Source organism: Nerophis lumbriciformis, linkage group LG04, assembly GCF_033978685.3.
Source record: "Nerophis lumbriciformis linkage group LG04, RoL_Nlum_v2.1, whole genome shotgun sequence".
Lineage (NCBI taxonomy): Eukaryota > Metazoa > Chordata > Actinopteri > Syngnathiformes > Syngnathidae > Nerophis > Nerophis lumbriciformis.
This window is the reverse complement of record NC_084551.2, coordinates 36,581,159-36,589,943: the sequence shown is the minus strand read 5'-3', so window position 1 is coordinate 36,589,943 and position 8,785 is coordinate 36,581,159.

Below are 8,785 nucleotides of genomic sequence, written 5' to 3'. Positions count from 1 at the left end.
TAACAAAATAGTCTCGCTTGTTTGTGCAATGGTTTTGCTGGTTTGTGCCATTGAAACTATCGATTGTGTTGCTATAGTTTTTGTGTTATTACGTTTCAAATGAGCATCATGAACTACGCTTCACTGCCTCTGGGGGGCGGTAGACAGACTGGTAGGCCTGTGGAATTGAAATTTTTAACAGCTTTTGCAACATAAATGTTACTTTTCCAGCTCAATATATACTACCCTCAAAATTACACCTTTGGTCAATGTAAGCGTGTTCAAACTAAACTCATCAGAAATAAATACAAGTGAATTTGTAAAATAATGAACATGGGTAAGCTTTACCTATGCATGTAATACATATTACGTAAGTGTTTTTCTACTTGCATTGAACTTACTCTAAGGTTTGCAGATACCAATATCAATTTTCTAATGGAAAAAACACAAATTAGTAAATTCCAAAACAGTTCGTTTGGAGGAAGTATAAAGGAAGGCAAGATTGTTTTATAAATATGTCCGCCATGCTCCATTGTTTGATTTCAAATTCTCAGGAACTATGCAGATCCAAATACACAAAAACGTTTACCAATAGTTGGTTTTGCATAGTAAATACCCCTCAAATGCTAACATGTAAACAAGAGACATTAACGTCTTTCCCCATTAAGAAATTACATACCCCAATCTAAACTTATACTCAAATCAAATAAAACTTTACTTATATAGCACTTTTCATACACAGACAAACACAAAGTGCTATACAAAACGAAACAAAGGAAAATAAATACATAAATAAATAACAATAATAGAAGAAGAGAAGAAAACACACACACATTCACACACACACACACACACACACACTCACACACATTCACATAGCACTATTGACAATAACAAAGCAAAACAAAACATGGCATGGCTGAAGATTTAAGGAAAAACGCCACCTTTAAGGCGTCCAAACTGGAGAATAACTAAAATGAACACCATTTAAAAATATATATATAGTATAAAACATGATAAAATATATGTAAAAAATTAAAATATACATAATACATTAATAAGTTAGTAAAAACAAATACCATTGAGAGAATGTTAGTAGAAATATTAATGATTAAGATAGAAAACAACACAATAAAATAATAAAAAACAGATGATTGGTAAAAAGCCTGATTAAAAAGGTGTGTCTTTAGCCTTTTTTTAAATGTTTTTATTAACGCTCTCTGCAGTCCTCAGGCTCTCTGGCAAGCTGTTCCACAGGTGTGGGCCATAGTTGCTAAATGCCGCCTTACCGTGTGTCTTTGTTCTGGTATTTGTTAAAGCTAAAAGGCCTGTGCCAGAGGACCCTAGGATCCGCGAGAGTTGACACGATAAAAGCAGGACAGATAGATAAGAAGGCGCAAGGCCATTAAGACATTTAAAAACTAATAATAGAACTTTAAAATGAAGCGGAACACATTATCTGAGCGACTAAGATATTCAATTGTGCACATAGATCAGAGTGATCGTCAGAGAAATACGAGACACAGGGGTTTTTACAGGGCATTCAAAGATGCCACAAGGCCTGCCAGAAATAGTAAAATATATGAGTTGATTTTACTTGTTAGTACTTTTCATTTAAATAAATGTACAAACCAATACTTTAAAACAATAACATCTTAGTCATTAAAACAGATAAAATAATAAGACTAAAACACTACCAGTAAAGCATAAGAAACACAAAACATGCAAAATAGTGTCTTTTCTAATAGTGTGTCTATTTATTTCAGTTACTGTTCTTAAAAAAACAACTTGGTCAAAATATTTCAGTGTTTTTGGAGCACATTCAACAATACAGAGATGATAATAATGATTACGGTAATAATTTGTGTCACAATCATCGTTATATACAATTTTTTATATCGTTACCTCAACCAATAACTAATGATAAAAACACAAAGATGTGTCTTTAAATGAGTGTTGTCAAACAACTATTTTCTTAAAATCAGATTAATCACAGACGCCGATATTTTGACACAAATGCAATGTTATTTAATGTTAATGGCACATGCACAAACATTTTCCTTTGAAATTTTTCTTTAATGCACGTCATTTATTTGTTCAACACTTGGTAACAGTGTTATCTACTAAGGTGTTTTGATGGAAAAGTTCGGACACTTGTTTTACACTGTCACTGTGTGTGTCCTTGCATCACAGTCAGTCTCAACATATGCGTCAACGTGGTAGCTGTAAGTCTAGTGTGTGGGATGTGGCAGTGAGAGACTCTCATTTCTTCTCCTTCCGTCTATGATTAAAGAGTGTAGACCAGGTGCACTGTCCAGAACCGAGATGAGCTTTCTATCTCGCAACTCCCACACCTCCTGCAAACTTTACAGAACTGTGTGAGGTTTCAGCTTTTACAGCTTACAGGCTTTTCGGTACATTGTCTGCAATTAGGGTTGTACGGTATATCGGTACTAATAAAGTGGCGCGATACTAATTAATTGAAATTGGTACTATACTACCTTTCAAAAGTACCGGTACCGTTCTTTCATCCGAATGCAGCTGTGCGGCGGTGACTACAGAGCCGAGGCGCATAATGCTGAGTGTGTCAAAACCCACACACAAAGGGCACACAAGCAATAACATAGCTTATCTGTTTACATTTATCCATAGAGTTGTTTTTAGTATTTACCAGAGGTGGGACCAAGTCATTGTTTTGCAAGTCACAAGTAAGTCTCAAGTCTTTGCCCTCAAGTCCGAGTCAAGTCCCGAGTCAAGACAGGCAAGCCCCGAGTCAAGTCCGAAGTCAAGACTGGAAAGTCTCAAGTCAAGTCCTAAGTCCTGCATTTTGAGTTTCGAGTCCTTTCAAGTCCTTTTAACCACAGACTAATATATTAACACAGATTGTGTATGCTTTTCAAACGCTGTATTTATTTATTAAAACAAGTGCATTTTAAATTGCAGGAAAGAAAATTGTGCTGACATTGCACTTTATAATAGCACTATTAACCAGTCATTTTAAACATTAACTCATTCCTTTACAGAACAAACACATTGAAAAATAAAGTGCAAATGTACTTATTTGTACAAAAGTGTTAACATTGAAAAAACATGACATATACGTGAACATAACAAACAAGTTGTACTTTTTATATGTCAGGGCCCTATGCTGCATTGCATCTGCAAAAGACCAAATTAGCCAAGAGTCTGTCAGTCATTTGTGCACGATGGGGGCGTAGTATGATGCCACCATGGCTGAAAACTCGCTCCACTGGAGCACTGGAAGCAGGCACTGCCAAGACTCTCATGGCCACTCGGAACAGTAAAGGAAGAGTCTTCATGTTCAATGCCCAGAACAAAAGGGGGGAGAGAGTTGTTTTGGGTTGGTGCACTACTTGTAAGTGTATCTTGTGTTTTTTATGTTGATTTAATTAAAAAAAGAAAAAATATATATATTTCTTGTGCGGCCCGATACCAATCGATCCACGGACCAGTACCGGGCCGCGGCCCGGTGGTTGGGGACCACTGAGGTAAACAACCAACAGTATGTCAGAAAGCTAGCTAAAACGGTACACATATTCATAATATAGTATACATTTTAACTGACCTTTATTTTACTATTTTTGTCTTTTTTTAGGTGGCTAAAATACGCGGTGCTGCTGACCGCCGTCTAACGTACGTGTGATATATTGACTAACGTAACCCTGCTTAAAAAAATCATTGAACAAAAAGTATGAATAAGGTAGTGAACTGCAACAGATTCCCGTGTTTGCAATAACGTTATAACGTTAGCAGTGAGTTTACAGCCTCACTGATTTAACTACACAGCAAATAAAAGTCACGTTACTTAGCCAATAAACGTTATCTTACATTCAAAACTTACCGTTCTTTGTGCAACTTCAAATGCCGGACGAAGTTGGAAGTTGTTGCCTCTCCATCAGTAATTTTCGAACCGCATGTGTTGCATACTGCAAACCGTTTTGTGTTGACCACCTCGTAATTTTTATACCCAAACAAAATTATTTTAGGTATCATTTTTTGTTCACTGGCGTGTGGTTTGGACATGTCTTCTTCGTTGGTTGTCCTGCAATTTGATTGGACGAATGCTGTGTGATGAAAACAAAGTAGATCTAATTTGATTGGCTGTTGTACTGAGACCACACCAGCTGACACACGCAACGCTGATAGACAAGTACACAATGAAAAATACGGAGCGCTCCCGAATAACTTTTTCATCTTTGGGTTTTGGGGAAAGTAGCAAGTCATGTCAAGTCATGTCAATTCAAAAGGCTCAAGTCCAAGTGAAGTCACAAGTCAGTGATGTTAAAGTCTAAGTCGAGTTGCAAGTCTTTTTACATTTTGTCAAGTCGAGTCTAAAGTCGTCAAATTCATGACTGGAGTCTGACTCGAGTCCAAGTCATGTGACTCGAGTCCACACCTCTGGTATTTACTAATAATTGTATTTTTCTTAAAGCACAGACCAGGAAAGGCAACCATAAATCATGAAGCATTTAATATAATGTCAGTAAAACTTTATGTTCTATTCTAACCTCATACTTGATTATGGCAGGCTATATATAATATGGAAAATTGTTCTTTGAGTACAACAACAAAAGCCCAATGTGTTTAATGCCTTTTAATTTATATTTTAATGTTCTAAAATTATTCTTTGAGTGCAATAGGAAACATATGTTTAATGTTTTGTAAGATTTTCTGTTAAAATAAAGTCAATATTGAAATTTTTTGTAGTTCCCTTTATTTGGAAAATTATCGAAAAGTATTGATAGACATTTTGGTACCGGTACCAAATTATTGGTATCAGGACAACCCAAAACATAGGCAAAATGGGCATTTAGGCAACACAGTTGGGGGTCGAATTAGTGTTCTTTTTTTTTTTTTTTAATCTCAGAGTATGTTTACAGCTATGAGAATGACCAAAGAAAACCCATTCATATTTTTTCATGTACAGGCGTTCATATGGACCTACAAAACAGTAAAAGCACTGTTGTATGCATGCCAGGCCAGTAGTTGGGGATGTCTGAATAATAACCTCTTATTTCATACTCATTGTGTGTGACCTGCGGTAAGGTTTGTGGCTGGTCAGTCAGATTTACACTTACGTCCACTTCAAGTGCTCACCATTATGACTTTTCTCTGCAATTTATTTCCATATTTAAAAAAAATTATGTCTCACACTTAATTAAATAAATTAGTGATGAATATATACCGTATTTTTCGGACTACAAGTCGCAGTTTTTTTCATAGTTTGGCCGGGCTCCAGTGCGATTTATATATGTTTTTTTCCTTCTTTATTATGCATTTTCGGCAGGTGCGACTTATACTCCGGTGCGACTTATACTCCGAAAAATAAGGTATTTCTGCCAATAATATATTGGCCACACTAAACAGAAACGTGCCACGCAAAACGCTTTATGAAGGATTGAGGCTCAGCTCACCGCTGCCTGTGCCCTGAATTTGATTGGGAAATGCGCAAATTCAGCGATTTTTACTTATGAAATGTTTAAAATGATTGGAATAATTCACAGAAGACATTTATAACACAGACCCGAGGACAAATGTTAGGGGTGCTCAAAAAAATCAATTCACATCCAAATTGCAATTTGTATTTATTTCGATTCTAAATCGATTCATAACTTTTGAGAATACATTTGAAAAAAAAGTAATTACATTTAAATTGTATTTAAAAAAAACAGTTTTATTTAATCAATTTTTTTTGCAAATGTAAACAAAAATAGGACATTTTTTTTGTATTAAAACACGTAAAACTATTATAAACTAACTATCTTAACATTATTATTATTATTATTATCATTAATATTATTATTAATATTGTTGTTTTTATTAATTTTTGGTTTTCCTTTTTTTACTATTTTCTTTTTTAAATGTCTGAATTGCTTTGTAAATTTGTATCCTAAGTATTGTAAAGCTGGGATTGGGTTTGTGTTGGGGTTGCTGTATTTTCTTTTAGTAGACTTTTTGTAAAAAATGTATGATAAAAAATAAGTTTTTCTGAGGCCAACGGTGCACGTATAAATTGTAAGTCAGCTGCCAAGATGGGTTTTTGTAGCCTGTAATCTGTTTTTTTAATTGTAATTTATATACAAAAAAAATATTTTACTAGAATCGGGTTGATTCAAGAATCGATTGTGAATTGAATCGTCACCCCAAGAATCGGAATCAAATCAAATCGTGAGGTGCCCAAAGATTCCCATCTCTAACAAATATTCATATTTGTTAAATTTTTTAATGATTACATCACTCTTGTTGACATTTGTGAGTCATAGTCCAAAGTCCAAATTTGTTGGTAAGTTGCGACAATTTATCCATCAAACATCGACCCAAGCCCACCTAACACCCCCAACGTGCCAACGACCACACCCAGCACCACACCACTACATATCCGCATACTACGCTAGGGACCGCCCAAGAAAGGGCGAACAGCACGCAGACAGGGAGGAAACCACCTGCAACCCAGCAGGCAGCATGCACCCAAGCCAACACACCACCAGTCCTTACCGCCAACACACCACCAGTCCTTAATGCCTGCCCATCCCTCCCGCCTTACATCCACTCCACCAAGTCGTCCGACCCAAAAAAGCGGGGACAACCCCAAGCCTGATAGCCCAGCGCCACCAATCCATGCAATCCATCCCACAGGTCAGGCCCACTCACCCATCCTCCACCAGACACCCCACTCGGAAAAAGGCCAGAAGGATCTGGCCTTGCGCCCACAGCCGGCCCACCATGACACCCCAGCAGACCCACCGCTGCGATCAGCAATGCACACAAAACAAAGAAACAAACAAACCAGGAGAAGAAAAAAAAAAATAGCGAAAATAAATACAATTAAATAAAAATAAATAAATACAATTTTAAAAAATTATACATTTAAAAAACATTTAAAATATATACATATATACACACATACTGTATACAGAGTATGTATATACACACATACAGTATATACAGAATGTATATACACATACTGTACAAACACATATATACTGTACATACATAAACAAACACACACAAATATATTCATATACAGTATATACATATATATACACACATACTGTATATATGTATATACACACTTACTGTACAAACACATATATACTGTACGTACATAAACAAACACATACATATACGGTATTCATATATATACATAAACATACGCACATACACACACGTACATACACATGTATGTTCGGGGTTGCGGGTGATGCTGGAGCCTATCTCAGCTGCATTCGGGCGGAAGGCGGCGTACACCCTGGACAAGTCGCACCTCATCGCAGGGCCAACACAGATAGACAGACAACATTCACACTTACATTCACACACTAGGGCCAATTTAAAAAAATCTTTAAAGCCAACTTGGGGGTGATGAGGACTCTCCGACTTCCCGTGTAGAAAATCTGACCTCGGGATGGCATTGCGAGTTGAAACTTACAACCAGGAACTTGGAAATTCTGACTTCTCAGTACAAATGGATCGCACCATAAATAAAGATATGCACAAATAGAGAAATAGCATGTCCACAAAGAAACAAAAAAATCCTTAATTATTCACGATTTTTCTTATGTCGCCAGCAAAAGAGACAAGTAATCTCCAAGCAATGGCTTGTTTCGATCTGGATTATGGGTAGCATCGATATAGTGTGAACAGGTTCCATTTGGATTACCTCTTTTGATTAATTCTCGTGTGACTTCTGTTCCGCTGATATAATGTCACTCAGTTTATGTAAATGATAAACGGTCTGTCTTTATACAGCGCTTTAGTATACTTGCACGATACCCAAAGCACTTTATTTTATACACCCCATTCACACACACATTCACACACTGATGGTGTGTAGTTGACCTAGCAATCACCATTCCAGCTCCACTCCACAGTGGAACTAGGGGGGAAGAAGTGCCCCATAAGCCAGTTCCTGCAACCTTTTTCCTAGGTCAAGTATGCAAGCATTTAACGCTAGAGGAGAGGGAGGTTTTTTTTTTATTGATTCACAGGAGCGGCTCCCACCTTTTCCTCTGATGGTGTGTGGAATGCTCTCCTGGAGGTGTTTGATGAGTGGCTCTAGTAGTCCATATAACAATGCAGGACATCTGGTGCCATCACAAAGACAACAGGTGCTTTAACTCTTGTCAGGTGCTGCTTTGTGTTTTTTGATTCGTTGGTGTGACGTTAAATCAGCACATTTGTTCTCATTCGTCTTTGATTTGCTCAGCAGATGTCCTAATGGGACCTGTGTACAGGTAGTGAAGATGATAGAATTCTCATCTTTCTGTTGATCAAGGATGCCCAAAGTGGGGCCCCCCGGGGAAATTTTGACCCGCTGTGTCATTTTGTTTGGACCGCTAAATTGTAACTACAAAATGTATTACATATTCATACTGGCCTTTTTCAAGCTACCCGAACATTGATGGCATGTCCGCAGGGCTACACTGTAAAAAAAAAGTCAGTAGATTTGTCTGTAAAAACCGGGCAGCTCTGTCGCCAGACATTTACTGTAAAATTAACAGAAATTACTTTTTTTTCATTTACAGTAATGCACTGTAAAAACAGGGAATGTAGGTTTTACTGTAAAAATGTCCCAGCTCAGCTTTACTGTTTTTTAAAATTGGTGTAAAAACCACCGTAAATTTTAAAATAAAATTGTGGTGACTCAACTGCCAGTTGTTGTTTTTTATCGTAAAAGCCATATATATATATATATATATATTTATTTTTTTTTAAATTCCAGACCCTACCTCTACCGTAAAGTTGTGACTTTTTGACGCTCTTTGGAAAATTATAATCTTGGTCG